We start from the raw sequence: 15,274 nt of genomic DNA, 5'->3' as shown, positions 1-15,274 counted from the left end.
CTTCAAGTGGTCTTATAAGGGTTATGCTGAGTTCAATATTGTATAACTGTATTAATTTAACTGTGAACCTCAAAATTTACAGCTAATTTTGAAAGAGAAGCATCTTTGCTCTGGAAATTGTTATTGAATATGTTAATGATGTAATGAAAAAAAAAATTAGTAGATGTGAAAAACATTACCATTGAAATCTACCTGATGACTTTATATCCATGCTCAGATGCCTAGAAGCTCAGAAAGTAACCAACTGTGACTAGTAATAATCAGATATTTAGAGATTAGAAATGCATGTGCAAACATCCAATGTCAATTGCATTGAAAAAGAATTTTCCTATATGAACTGTGTATTTTAATAATGAAATGGAGAACTTTTTTAAAGGTTAAAACATCATTTAATTTATGTCTTATAGGGTTTATACTGAGTACAATATTGTATAACTGTAATAATTAACTGTAAACCTAAAAATTTACAGCCAATTTTGAAAGAGATGCATCCTACCTCAGGAAACTGTTATTGAATATGTCAATTGTGTTGTAATGATATGCTTCTTCTAAGTATGTTGTTATTAAATAAATAATTTTTAAAAATTAAAAAAAAAAGAATAAACTTTGGTCTGGATGCACTAATTTGTTTCTCTGTTGCTGTGATGAAAAACTTACCCAAACCCCTTCGGGGAGAGGAGATTTAATCTGGCTCACACTTCCAGATAACAATCCAACAATGGAGAAAATAAGGGCAGGAACGCAAGAGACGAACCTGCAGTGGAAGGAATGCCGCTTACTGGCTCACTCTCTGGCTCCCCTCAGTTATCTTTTTTCCCCCCAGCCCTCCCCCACCTGACTAGGGATGGTAATATGAATCAAAATAGTTCCTCATAGACACGGCCAAAGGCCAATCTAATGGAAGAAAATCCTCAATTCATGTTTCTTCTTCCAATGTCACGCTAGGCAGTGACAAGTTGAAAATAAGCACTACCGAGAACACTGACCCTTCTAGGTATTTTAGGCACATCTCAACTTTATCCCTATTTAGCAGTTATACAACTTAGCAGGATGAGTCCTGGCTAGTGAACTTGGCTGCACCTAACTAAGCCTTTGGTGAGGTTGCAGCCTGATGTTGTGCAGGCATTGCTTGTGAAGGCTACATCAGGTGTTTCCAGGGGAGAGGTTCAGCAGAGTGGGAGGAAAACAACATCAAGGATGAGCCTCAGCCTCTGTGGCTAGGCATTGACGGTAGCCCAGACTGGAGAATCCGTTCAGAAAAAAATGGTTTGAAAGGGAGTGAAGGGGATGGCACCTGAACAGTAAATCATCAGAGAAAACTGCAGTACTTTGGCTAAGTGGTAGGAGAGGAGCATCAGGGGAGTCCTGAAGTATGCATGCTATCCATGGATATGGGGGAGTTGACTTCAAAACATACCAGAGAGTGAGCAAAGTAGGTGCGATTAGCTACAGAGAGAGGCTATATCATGAAAGCATGCATGCTAAAGAACTGCAGTTTCATTTCCTGGGGAAGCAGTGAAGGACATATGAAAGGGTTCCACGGTATTACTGTCCTCAGAGTTCTTGATGTTGCGTCTTATTACACTGTCCTGCCGTAGGTGAAGAGCTTAATGCACAAACATAGCCATTAAAGCTGCTTCATGGTGATGTCTGCACTGGAAACCACTTTCCCTACTCAGTGGCCTGTTTAGCAAACATATCCTTGTTAAGCAGTTGTATGACATGCATAGACTGAGATTTCATTTTCTTAAATCAATTGAAGGGGTTGGAGAGATGGGTCAGAGGTTAAGAGTTCTGTTCCCAGCACTCATTTTGTTTGGCTCACAACTGCCTATATAACCCTAGTTCCAGAGTATCTGATCATCTGGTCCCTTCTGGCCCCTGCAGGCACTGGACTCATGTACACATACACAACAACACAGACCACAGACAGACACAGACACAGACACAGACACAGAGACACAGACACACACATAATTCAAAGTAAAAATAAAATCTTTAATATATGTACTTTAAGATAAGCTTAAAACAGTAACATGTTATTTCAAATCTCTTTCAGAACTTAGTGCTTTATATTTATTGTAGGACCATCTAGAATGCATGCTTAAAAAGTGGTATTAGATTCTAAATTACCATAGTAGAATTAGAATATGCTCATGGTTTATAAAAACTATCTAAAATGCAATAATCATTTTGAACACAGTAACAAGAAGTTATTATGTAAGGTCTTCATGTTATAGTACCATTATCTTAAATTTAGAAAAAAATATTCTATATCCTGCCTCTGACTTGTATTAACCCAGGACTTTCACATGAAATACAAATTTATCTCTCTATGTGTCAATAATATTCCTGTTAATAATTAGATAAAAAGCTTCAGCATTTTCAAACTTGTTTTTTGTTTTTTTTTTTTTTTGCTCCAGAGTCTTTAAAGGCAAGTATATATCCTTTACCGTTCATTGATAATTCTTTACACTTCTTTCTTAAGGAATTTTTAAGGATCTAGCATTTTTAAATTTTTATTTATTATTTTAATTTTATGTGTATGAGTGTGCTTCCTGCATGTATGTAAGTGCAACATGTGTGCAATGCTTACAGGTGTCAGAAGATGGTGTGGGATTCCCTTGGAAGTGGAGTTATGGACAGTTGTTAGCTGTCATGTAGGTGCTGGGAATTGAACCTGTGTCCTCTGCCAAAGTAGCCAGTGCTCTTAACCACTGAGCCATCTATTCAGCCCCAGGAGCTAGAATTTTATATATGAAATAGTTATCTATTTGTTTTAAACTTTGGCAAATGGATGTGAATAAGCCAGCACAGATAGGCTGGCCTAGTCTATCGTTTCTCAAAAGGTTTTCAGAAATACAGCCCTGTCAGCCCTCTTCAGCAGGCTTTTCTCCCATAGCAGTAGGTGCTCTTTGTGTCAATACAACTAGTATCTTTGGAGAAAGTGCCTAACAGCAGACATCCCAAGCATGCATCAGGTATTCCTAAATGATATATAGTAAATAAGATAAATTTACTTAACCCTTTATAAATAAAGTAGAATTTCTTACAGACTGGAGAGATTGCTCAGTGGTTTAAAATACTGCTTGTTCTTGCAGAGGGCTTGGGTTTAGTAGCCAGCACCCACATGGTGGCTAATAATTGCTCACATCTCCATTTCCAGGGCATCTGACACCCTGTTCTGGCCTTTGTGGGTATTGCATGACGCAGGTGCACTTACATGCATGCATTCATATTGGCTGACTAAAGCATTAGCACATCTGAAGGTAGAATATGGCCCAGCAGAGTTCCCCAGTACCAGTAGTGCCCGGCAATGAATGGACAGACACTTGGTAGTTTTACTATGGACATGTCATTGATTGTTATGTTTTCAAAATTACCTGCTGATTTCTATAAATTTACTCATCCATTCAAAGATTTAAAAAAAAATGAAGAAATAAAAATTTTAAAAGATTTATCATTCAACTAAAATAATACAATTAAGAACCTGTGTATGAAATTTTCTGATTGTAGTTCATCATAAGAGGAGAAGGTGGTGGTGGCTACAGATGATACCAGGAAAAACTGAAGCTGGGTTTGGAACTCCTAGCACCTTTGTAAATTGTACGAGAGTGAGAAATTCTGGCAGTCAGTTTCATTCAGGGACATGTTTACCATTCTCATTTATAAGAACAGTACACCTGTAAATTTAGAACATGAAAATTACCTGTATATTTATTAAATAATGTAAGCATTACTGTGATTTAGATATAAACAGCTTGCCTCTTTTTTTTTTTTTTTTTTTTTTTTTTTAAATGAAGCATGTCGAGTACATGCTATCCAGAGCTACAGTGAAACTGTAGCAATATAATCCTGTCCCCTGGAATCCAGTGAAAGAGAAAATAGAAAATATCCAAACTCTAAAGTATGCATATTGTTTTAGTTCATAGGCAGGTGCGATTTTCATGAGATTAAGTCCTATGTTTTCTATGGGGCTTATTGAAAAGACTACATGGTAAATGGTTGTGCACTATTTTATGCTGGTGGTGGTAACCTAGTCTGCTTTCTTCTAAGCCAGCTTCATTTATTTTATAAATAGACTAAAAATATCTTTTCTTTGAAAATTTTATACAATGTGTTTCAATCATATTCACCTCCATCTCTTATTTATCCTGTGAGAATTTCATACACGTGTGCAATGTATTTTATCATGTCCATCCCCCACTTCCTCTTCCAACTCCTATTCAACCTCTGCCTACCACATTCCCCTGCCAACTGCATATCTTTTTTTATAATTTACTGAGTCCAGTTATTGATGTGTGTGGGTATAGGGAGGCCAGATGGGCATGGGCAGTCTTCATACCAATGAAGAAAAACAGCTCTCCCTCCCCAGCACTCTACTGCTAATAGTTCCTCAGTTAGGGGTGTGGCCTTGTGCACCCCCCACCCCCAAAGCCGTCTTCTTGACATGGAGCATAAAACAGAGTTCACTAACTCATTAGAAACACTTGACTCTAGAAGATAATGTGCTATGATGTGCTACTTGATTTTTGTCTTAAATTATTTCAACATTTTCAAAGGAATTGGCACCTTTTTCTCTTTCTGCATGCTCAGTAGGAGATGGTTCATCTTGGAGGTTATATCATCTTCTTGTAATCACTTGCATCTTAACCTTTAAATTCTATAGTTTAATTTTCTTTTCTTTCCCTTTCCCAAGTGTTACATTGAATTGTAGCTTCAGGATAGGAAGGGGTACTTAGAAGCCATATGTATAGTTCAATTAATTTTCTAAGATCTTCATCTTGTTAATAAGATCCCCAATAGATATCCAGAATGCTTTTTCAACACAGGTAACTTTCTAAATCCTTTCAGGTCTTGCTTGCTTATAATTGATTTGTTACTATTAACTTAGTTTTGATTGTTATCATGAATATCTGCAAATAAGCTACTAACTGATCTTTTTCTTCTGATTTTTCTTTCCTAGGGTATCTTCACACCAGTGTCTAGATAAAATTCCTTAATACTTTGATCATATTTGTACTTTGCTCAGAAGCCATCAGTAGTACTCTGTAGCCTGAAGAATAAAATCAGAATCCATTAACTAGAAACAACCTGACCCTGACATATTTCTGGGTTTAACTTCACCTTTTTGAGCTTCTCAAGGCTGTCCCTTTGAGCTCAGTTGGTTTAAGCATTTCTTGCTTACAAGCTATTGCTCTTTCTTGTTGGGTAGCATCTTGCTTTTGCTATTTTAATAACCCTTCCTGTTGTGTGGTAGCTTGCTGCAGACCCCTGCTCACACATTTGATATATTTTTTATAAACTTCTAGGTTGCCCATTTTCAGCCTCATTGATTTCCTGATTACTCAAGCAAACTTATGACAGTTTTCATAGTTTTTACACTGAAATATAGTTAATCTTTTGTATTGATGTTTAATTTTTCACATTTTAAAACTTGGCTTCCCTCCACATTAATTTTATGAGATGACTTGGTATAAAGCAGATGGTTTCCAAGTGTATTACAGCAAACTAGAGATTCCTGAAAATACAGCCTGGAGAAGGGAGAGTGGCTAAGACAGGGAGGCACCAGCTGCAACTTCTGCTTTGTTCTTTCAAAATCAGTTTCTATTGAACTTCTGTCTTTCATTATTTTCAATGAAAATGTGGAGACCAAAGATTTTTGAAAACAAAGATGTGGAACACAGGAGCCCAGACTTGTTATAAAGAGATGTGGGTGTCCAAAATGACTCCTTACTGCCCTATCTTCAGTTGATTCAAGCTTAAAGTTATAAGGTGGGGCTGGAGAGAAGGCTACAGGTACCTGCACTCATGTGCATATAACTAAATAACATAACATATAACCCTACACTCACACACATACACATAATTAAAAAATAAGAACTGGAAAGATGGCTCAGTGTTAAATCACTAGTTGCTCTTCCAGAGGTACTTCCCAGCACTCACATAGTGGCCAACAATTGTCCATAACTCCATTTCCAGGGGATCCAACACCTTCTTTGGCTTCTACCAGCATTACATGATTCAGATACAGTTACATACATGCAGACAAAGCAGTCATACACATAAAATAAAAATAGATACACTAAAAAACCTTTAAAGCTACAAGAGCAAAATGTATGTTCTCACATCTACTGTAAAGGTCTCTGAATTAGGAACATTAGATTCATTACAATAGAGACATTTTTATGAAGTACAAAATATTCACTAAGAGTATGTTTACTAAGAAATTCTGTCATCAGATTGCTTGCAGTTTTGGTGACTGCGTGACAGATATTTTCACATGTGGGTCATTAATTATATAATGATATATAATGATAATTAAATATGCAAGAGGGAAAGTATATTTTGCTTTTTTCTTCATCTAATAAAATGGAAAGCATTTTCTTATCTTTTATTCCTCTTTCTGCCACTTAGGAACTGTTCATAAACATCAGGCTAGATATCTTTATGCAGTCTTTAAAATAATAATATTAAGTCTGGAAACTATAGATATGATAAATTAAACTACTGTTGATTGTATAAGTAAAAAAGTTAACAGAGGACTGGAAGATGGCTCAGAGGTTAAAGGAAATTGCTGCCAAGACTGACAATCTGTGTTCATGCCCCAGGGCCCACCTGGTGGAAGGAGAAAGCCAACCAGCTTCTGCAAATTGTTTTCTGATCTCCATAGCTATGCTGTGGCAAACACGTGTGTGCCACCCCCTGACCCCAGCTAATTAAATACATTTTTTTAAAGTATAAAGACTACCTCTGTGTAAAGCAAGAAAATACTATTCCTTATACTTACCTTTTCCTCAATAATCCTTCCAAAGTTGGGAGTCCTCTTAAATTTGGGCAGCCAGTTCTAATGCTTTGTGTAATACCCATAAAACACCATTAACCCATCTTTAACTTGGTCACAAGGTTGTACTTACTAGTCTTTAAGGACAGCCTTTACAGAAGAATTCAGTGTACAAATTGCAAAAAATTAAAGTCCGAAACACACCCAGTCTGAATCTTGCCAGGAAGTTACAGCTCTCTTCAAATGGAAGCTGTAGTCAATGTGTAGACTTTGCAAGATTTGAATGGTGTTCCTCCAGGCTTCAGTCATAAATCAGAGTTTAGAGAGGAAAAACTAGAACTCCTAATACTTCTAATAGTTTAAACACAGAGTCATCACTTTTTCTTGTTTTACTTTTCTAAGGGAAAAAAGGAAATATTAAAAGTACAAAGAGATTAAAATAGCCAGTCTTCTGTGATCTTTGCAGGTTACACAAATAGAATTTTTTTCATATATTAGAAAATAACATGGGAAGTTATGTGCATGTGGATGTGCTCACCTGTGCATTACATGTGAACAACAGAGGTCGAAGTTAGGGGTCACCCTCTACCACTCAATCTTATTTTTTGAGGCAGGGTGTCTTACTGAGCCAGGAGCTTACTGATTGGGTTTTGACTAGAGTGGCTGGCCCTGGGGATCCTCCTGTTTCCATCCACCAGTGCTTGGTTTACAGAAGCGTGCTTCCATACCTGGCTTTCAGAGAGGGACTGGGGATCTAAACTCAGGTCGTCATGCCTATGCAGCAAATTGATTTTCTTCTCAGACACAAGGTAGGAGTTTTCCATGGTGATAACACTTTTTTTTTTTGTCTTTTTTAGACAGGGTCTTCCTGTAGCTCCAATTGGCCTGGAACTCTCTATGTAGATCAGGCTGGCCTCTATCTCACAGAGATCCTTCTGCCTCTGCTTCTCAAGTGCTGATATTAAAGGTGTGCATCACCACACCAGGCTCCTGATGACAGCACTTTTGAATTTTTGGTTTAAGGGCTTCTGCTCCATAGTCTGGCAAGTGTTGAATTATCTACCAGGAGTTTAGATATGTCTAAAAGCAGTGTGTTTCCCTACAAATTCCAAGAATTTGATGCTCACCCTTAGTACGTTCTCCTCAAACAAGGATTTGGTTGGAGAAATGAGTTATGGAGACATGATAAAACCATAGTTATCATCTTTCTATAAATGTTGAGGCTATATGAAGTGATTGAGCAAGTTGATAGTCCTCATCAGAGTTAGTTGAAACAGAGGAAAGTACAGATATCATACCATGGATGCTCAGTATTCAGACTGAGGTTTCACACTTGATTTTCATTCAGACACATCATGCATTTTGAAGGAAGCATTGTCAATATCAAGCAGAACACGCGGGTGCTCTGGTAACTCTTCCAGCAAAGACAATCTTATGATTGAATGTAACTGTCTCCCTGTGTTTAACACAAAAGAACTTTTTACAGAGGCACCTAGATGAGATATGTCTGTAGTAGGAACTGTATGTACCTCTGTCCATATGGCAGCTAATGCTCTTATAACAGAAGATACTGCAAACAAAACCTCCATTTTCTACCTTTGTCTGTCTGGGTCCCTGCTTCTCCATGGGTATGACGGTATCCAATGCTGCAAGCTTTGTCTTTCTCCTTGGGTATAAGCACTTGTCAGCAGGAAGCTGCATGCATGTAGAGGTGAAGAGGGATGGCAGGAAGTTCTGATGTATTAGTGTAGTATAAGACCGCCTGTACTAGAGGAAAAATATCTGTGTCTGAACCCTGGAGGCAGAAATTAGGAGACCTGGACAAGTCGTTTAACCTTATGGAACCTCAATTACCCGATACCCCAAATAACGATAGCTATAAAATGTTTCAGGATTGCTGTGAAAGCTACAAGAGAATGCTAATGCAAAGAACTTAGTCCAGAACTTGGCTCTCAACTAACAGGACTATTGACAACTCCCATTCTTTTCTGTAACTACCCATTTTCTGTACTGGACTTTGGAGATTTTTCACCAAAAAATCATGTAGGTTTATTGATAGATGATAACCCACAACTTCTGAGATCGTTTATTGTTTATCCTTGAAACCATAACTCTATTGGGCATTGGATGTGCTATAAAATATGTGGGTCAGTTATTTATACAATTAAAATTAAAGACCCTATTCATTTAACATTGCTTTAAAACAAATTATAGGGGACTGGAGAGCTGGCTTAGCAATTAAGAGTGCATACTGCTCTTGGAAGGGTTTCAAATTTGTTTCTTAGCACCCATGTCATTTGGCTTACCACCACCTGTACCTCCAATTCCAGGGGACCCAACGCTCTCTTCTGGCCCTCACCACCACTGTACTCATGTACACATACCCACATTTAGACATACACAAATATATATATAATGTATTTAAGATTAAAAAAAACTAAATTATAGTATTTCATTCATAAATGAAGAAAATCAGAGATTGTTTTCTAAAGGAGAGGGACTTTATTATGTATCATCTAGCAAAGAGATGACTAGTAAATGATTATAGCATAACTTTCAGTTTAATATAAGCACACTTTACCCTAGTCATTGAAAATGAGAGAGTGGATGTCAGCCACCATATTCTTCATATGGGTTCTACATCTTTTAGCTTGAGTAAGTTCATTGTTTTCCTTTTTGAGCTTGGTCCAACTCAATATTTTCATAGGAGTCCCATGGTTCACTTGCTGAAGGCATGTGTTTTAGATAGTGTTCATATATTATGCTGATGTAGAAGTTCTTATAACTAGGCTTTAAGAATTATATATTCATTGTTTCATTACCTACCTCCCAGGATAAGTTTCAGAGTGTTTCGTACCTTCTTCATTCCTTCAAACAATGACATACCTTTTTCAGTTTAACTTAATTTATATATCTTTTTAGATAGTTTCAAATATATTAGTTATACAAAATATACTTATAACTAAATATATACAGATTTCATTAAACTTCAAAATTTTGATTCACATCAGAACACAGATATGATATTCATTTAGACATGCCATTTTGAAAGATTTTCACAATGCTAGTAGTTGGAAGTAAGTGACATTTTCCCTTTGATGCTTGAGGAAAACTAGTACAAAATATGCTAGGCCTGTGCCTGCAAAGATGGCTCAGGAGCTAAGAGCATTTCCTCTTGCAGATGGTGGTTTGGTTTCCAGAACCCACTTCAGGTGTCTCACAATTGCCTGAACTCTAGCTCCAGGGGATCTGACACTCATGTCAGATGTGCATCAGGAAGTGGCATTTTCAGCTCAGCAGTGCAGCTACTTTGCTCCTGTTTGTGACAGTTTTGCTTCATGTCATCACTCATGAATATATTTGCTGTTCTAAAAAGGAAAGAACCTACCTTTAACTCAGTTCCTGTGTTTAAGAAGAAGATGCTCTGTCCTTGTAATCTGATACTTTTAATGATATTTTTTTCAGCATTCAGATGTGATGGTGAATCTTCATTGGCAACTTGACTGGATTTGAAATCACCTAGCATATATGTCTCTAGTCTGTGAGGGTGTTTCTACAGAGATCTAACTAAGGAAAGAATACCAACTCTGTATGTGGGCTGGAGTCTTGGATTGAAGCAAGGAGGAAGCCACCAGAACACCAGAGTTCATCCCTCTGCTTCCTGCTGAGAATCAAGTGTAATTATGGTCCCACTGCCATGCATTGTTGACACAAAAGCATAACTCTCATCTCAAAGGAGATAAGAGATAGTTTGTTCTGGAGCCAAATATGAGTGACCATGATCTGGGAACACAGATTCAGGTTACCCCAAATTCCATGTTCCAACCTGGTAACTGTTTCACTAAGTTTTATAGCACTAGAACAAAGAAGTCATAAATCAAAACACTTTTCAAATACGTTGGTGGAAACACTAAATAGGCACATAGAACGAAAGAGAAATCCCAGCTATAGGCTTGAGATGCTATCTAATGGCATTCTTAGCCTTTTGATTGGTGAGGACTGTTACTTTTGTTAATACATTTTGTTAGTTACAGAATGTTAACTCAGAAACAGAGTGAGCAAGGTGTGGCTATTGATAGGGCTAAAGATATCCCCAGATAATTTGTGAATAGGCTCTGAATCTGCAAGATTCCAAACTCTCCAGTCATTGAAGTGTTAATCAGTTGGTCAGACTTGCAGGAAATTCAGCTCAGGATACAGGGGTTCTTTCTGGGAGCTTTCTTTTCTACCATGATGAACTAGATCCTCTCAAACCATGAAACAAAATAAATCCCTCTTTCCTTTGCTTTGTCAGGTATTTTTATCACAGCAATGGGGAAAATAACTAATAGACATGCTAAGTGCAGGATGTTTGAAAGACTAAATAAAGTTGTACATGCTAACATGTCATTGCCTTCAATAAAGAACAGTCATGCAGGAGTACAAAGCTACCATGTAGAAATCTTTGTGTAGAACAGTCATTCCACATATCTCAACATTTGAATAACTGCTGATAAGTGACAACTATTCCAAAGTTGAGTAGAAATGTTTTACATGCTTCATGATGGGAAGTGTATATTTGATTACTTGATTTGCTCTAGTTTTTTCAATTTAAGTTGTTTCTCTTTTTCTCTTTTGTCTTTTTTGTTTTATTTTTTCTCATTCATATGTGAAATCTCATTATCTTTGCAATACAACATTCTTTTGTTGTGTAAGGCTCAACTATTTTCCCTAATATGTAGCCTACATTGTATCTGATAGGCAAATCGAGTCAATCCAGAGAAAGCACCAGAACACAGACAAGAACTCTAGTGGGATAGAGTTTATTTGCAGAGAAAAACACATGAGACAGCTCCCCTTTTGGGATAGAGGAGCTGTCAGTTTACAGGCTGTTGGCTGGGAGTGTTGGGGGATGCAGAAGGCAGGAAAATATTTTTTAAAAGTTAGGTTGGAGAGAGGGAGCCTAGGGCTTATCAGGAAAGAATAGTCTCTGTCAAACTGCCCCCTTCCATCCGCTTCTGTCAATCAGGATCTGGGTCGTGGGATAAAGGGTCTATATATTGTAAAACTTATGGTGAAAATAGCTTGTATTGAGACAGTTACCTACATCAATGGGTCTGGAGTGCAGGAGCTTGTTTGCCTTCTAGGATCATCAATGGGGAAGCAGGCTGTGCTGAAATGATTCTTTGCAGTAATCAGGGCTCTGGTCAAAAGCTGTAGAGAGTCTGTTTATCTTCACTGTGGATGGTCAGGGTGCTATTTAATTCAGTTCCTGCATTCTTAGGGGGCTTGCAAAACTGTGAGGCCCTGCTGCATTGGGGAGGGAGTTGTTGTAAATCCAAATCCAAACAGTATCCATCAATGAGGTATTTTGACACCCTACTTTTAAGGTACTTCATCTATTTTAACATATTTGTGGGAAATTTGGGGAAGGCTATCTTGTGTAGGAATATTGTTAATTTTTTTAAATGTGAAAATTTTCCATATTTTCATTTTAGCTTAACCTTTTATCTTTCATATTCAAATCTGTCATTCATTTCAGATTGTTGTGCCCAGAGAACAGATGCCCAAGAATAACCACAGAATCCAGAGGGCATGCAAGAACAAAGAGTCTTTATTCGGGATTAAGCTCGGGCTCTCAGACCTCACCAATGCAATGGATCTGTGCTGAGAGCCCTGATTGCAGGGGGAGGAAGCCTTTTATAGGTTTTAGACCAAGGGAAAAGGGGAATAACAGAGTCACATCTTGATTGGAATGAGGAGCCCACACGCACCAACACAGTTTTGAATTGATTGGTTACAAGGGATGCAGTCCTGGGGGTTTCTCATTGTCGGATGCTACCCTCAGAGCTATGGAATGTGCTGACTGTTATCTGTGAGGCCAGAAGTCTCTGTTCTTACTTTATAAGGTTGCTATGCCTGGGCCTGCTTGATCTATAGCCTCCTGGGGTTGGGTATAGCCTCCTGGGGTGGGGGTAGTAGGTGGAGATTATGACATGCCTGGACAGGTCCAGGCTTGCGTGAAACAACTAGTCAAAATGGGGTCAGTGCAGTGAGTCCTTTCAGCCTAGCAATCAAGCTGTTTACAGAAGCGAGAAAGAGCCATTATTCCTAAAGAGGGGCAGGGGTCTCAGGAGTCCAGGGCAGGGGGCCACAGAGGAGGGTTTCACATTTCCCCCTCTCCTTGTAACTTAGAGAAGACCCAATCATGGGTCTAGGTTGGGGTCCCTAATAAGGGGTTCTAAGGGCTGATACTGGGACCTCAGGACCATGAATTGTACTGTACTCACTCGTTCTTTAATGAAGGCAACCAGCTGATTGATGATACATGGCCCAATAGTTATTATTAACAGAAGGAGGATATAGGTCCAGCTAAGGCAGAGACTAAGGTGGTGAGCCAGGAAGACCAATTACAAAGTTGCTTGTACCATCCAGGTCCTTTTGTTCTCTGTCCTTGATACGTTTCCTGAGCAGAGCCATAGAATCTCTAATCATCCCAGAGTGGTTAGCATAAAAGCAACATTCTTCTTTTAGGGCTGCACACAAGCCCCCTTGTTGCATAAGAAGGAGGTCAAGACCTCTTCTATTCTGTAAGGTGACCTCTGCTAGTGAGTTTAGGGATTGTTCTAATTTAGTGACAGACTGTTCCAGACTCCTGAGGTCTGCGTCAATCACTATCTGGAGGGCTCTGTAGCTTTGGTCCTGTAAAATTAAGGCCAAGGTGCCCACTCCAGTCGCTCCAGCTATACCTAGACCAATTAAGGAAGATAACAAAATGGCTGCAGTCTCTATGGCTCTCTTAGTTTTGAGGGCAGAAAGGGGTGCATACGCTAGTTCCATCTGGGTCTCCCCATGGCTCTATCTGGGGAGTAAGCGTTGGAGATCGAAGGCTAGCCCTGGGTGCCAGGTGTTTAGTGGGGCAGTCTTGGATATCTGGACCAGGATGTCTCCAGTAGAGGTGTCTAGGAACCACCAGGTGAGATTTTAAGGTTCATGAGGGTTAGCAGTTATACATACATTCATTCCAAACAGCAGTGTAAATGTCAAGAGCAGCACAGCCTTAGCTTGAGGGGATTGTCTGTATTTTTGTGGACTTTACATGTTGTTGGATCCGGCATAGAGGTCGACAGAGGGCGATGGTTGTCTGGGTCTGGGTAGGAACTTGCTAGTTGGACATGAGTGTGATGGATCCAGGTGGCAACTCCGTCTATCTTCACGGCCGTTGGGGTTGTCAGGAGCACTATGTACGGTCCTTTCCAGTGAGGTTCCAAGGTCTCTCAGCAGTGTCTGTGGACATAGACCCAATTGCCAAGCTGGTAGTTGTGTGGGATAGGAGGGGGAGCAGTCTCATAGATAGCTTTCAGCTGGGGCCATACATCCCTATGTACCTGAGCCACTGCTTCTAGAGAATCAAGCAACTGTTGGTTATCAAATTCAGCAATTCATTCAGTTTTTAGACTGGGGAGGATGGGGTGGGTCTTCCAAACATGATTTCATAAGGGGTCAATCCTAGCAGATAGGGTGAGTTCCTCACCCTATACAGGGCGAAGGGAAGGAGAGCCACCCAGTCCCCTCCAGTCTCCATGGTTAATTTCGTAAGGGTCTCTTTTAGAATCCTATTCATCCTCTCTACCTGTCCCGAGCTCTGGGGCCTGTACGCACAATGTAATTTCCATCTTGCCCCCAATATCCTAGCTAATGCAAAGGCTGGCCCGTTGTCAGAGCTCAGAAGGGCTGGGACGCCACACCTGTGTAAGATGTCCTCCAGCAATTTCTTGGCTACCATCTGAGTGGTCTCATGCTTGATGGGGAAGGCTTCAGTCCATCCTGAAAAAGGTGTCTACCAAAACTAGTAGATATTTGTAACCATACTTGCCTGGCTTAAATTCTGTAAAGTCCATCTCCCAATGGGCCCCTGGTCTAGAGCCCCTCATTCGAGTCCCTTGTTCAGCATTGGTCAGCTTGCAACTAAGGCATGCAGAGGTGACTGCATTAACCAGTGGGCAGAGATTCAAGACTTTTAAGTGAGCATTTCTTGAGAGTTCAGATGTCTTCCTTATGCCCAGGTGAGTGGTTCGGTGGCCAAGTCATTTGGCAGAATAATTCTACAGTCTCCTGTATGCCACCAAGCCTCAATCTTTTGTGTCATGGGAAGTTTGTATATCAATTTCATATCCTCTTGGGAATAGTGAGGCTGATCAGGTAGGAAGGGGGGGCCAGGATTTGACAGTTGGATTGGCAAAATCTGGAAGGCCTCCAAAGTTACTTCTTTGGCAACCCGGTCTGCTCTCTGATTTCCCCAAGCTATGGGCATGTTAGCTTTCTGGTGCCCGGGGCAGTGGATGATAGCCAAATTCTTAGGCAGCCATAGAGCCACCAATAAGTCAAGAATTTCTTGTTTATTTTTAATAGCTTTTCCCTCCGCTGTGAGCAGCCCTCTTTCCTGGTAGATGGCTACATGCACATGTGCTGTAGTAAAGGCATATTGGCTGTCTGTGTACACATTCAATT

At 39.5% G+C, this 15,274-nt stretch overlaps 1 protein-coding gene and 1 pseudogene across 2 annotated transcripts in view; one reads left to right on the top strand and one right to left on the bottom strand.

Moving 5' to 3' along the window:
* The window catches only part of Ctnna2 (catenin alpha 2), a 1,380,618-nt gene that overhangs the window by 88,335 nt on the left and 1,277,009 nt on the right, over positions 1-15,274 (top strand). The gene's annotated exons all lie outside the window — the stretch shown is intronic.
* Positions 13,859-15,274, bottom strand: part of LOC115067559 — a 39,140-nt pseudogene continuing 37,724 nt past the window's right edge.

This window comes from Nannospalax galili, unplaced genomic scaffold (genome assembly GCF_000622305.1).
Source record: "Nannospalax galili isolate Female #2095 unplaced genomic scaffold, S.galili_v1.0 scaffold726, whole genome shotgun sequence".
Classification (NCBI taxonomy): domain Eukaryota; kingdom Metazoa; phylum Chordata; class Mammalia; order Rodentia; family Spalacidae; genus Nannospalax; species Nannospalax galili.
Note: the sequence above shows the minus strand (reverse complement) of the source record. Positions and strands in the feature narration are given on the sequence as shown.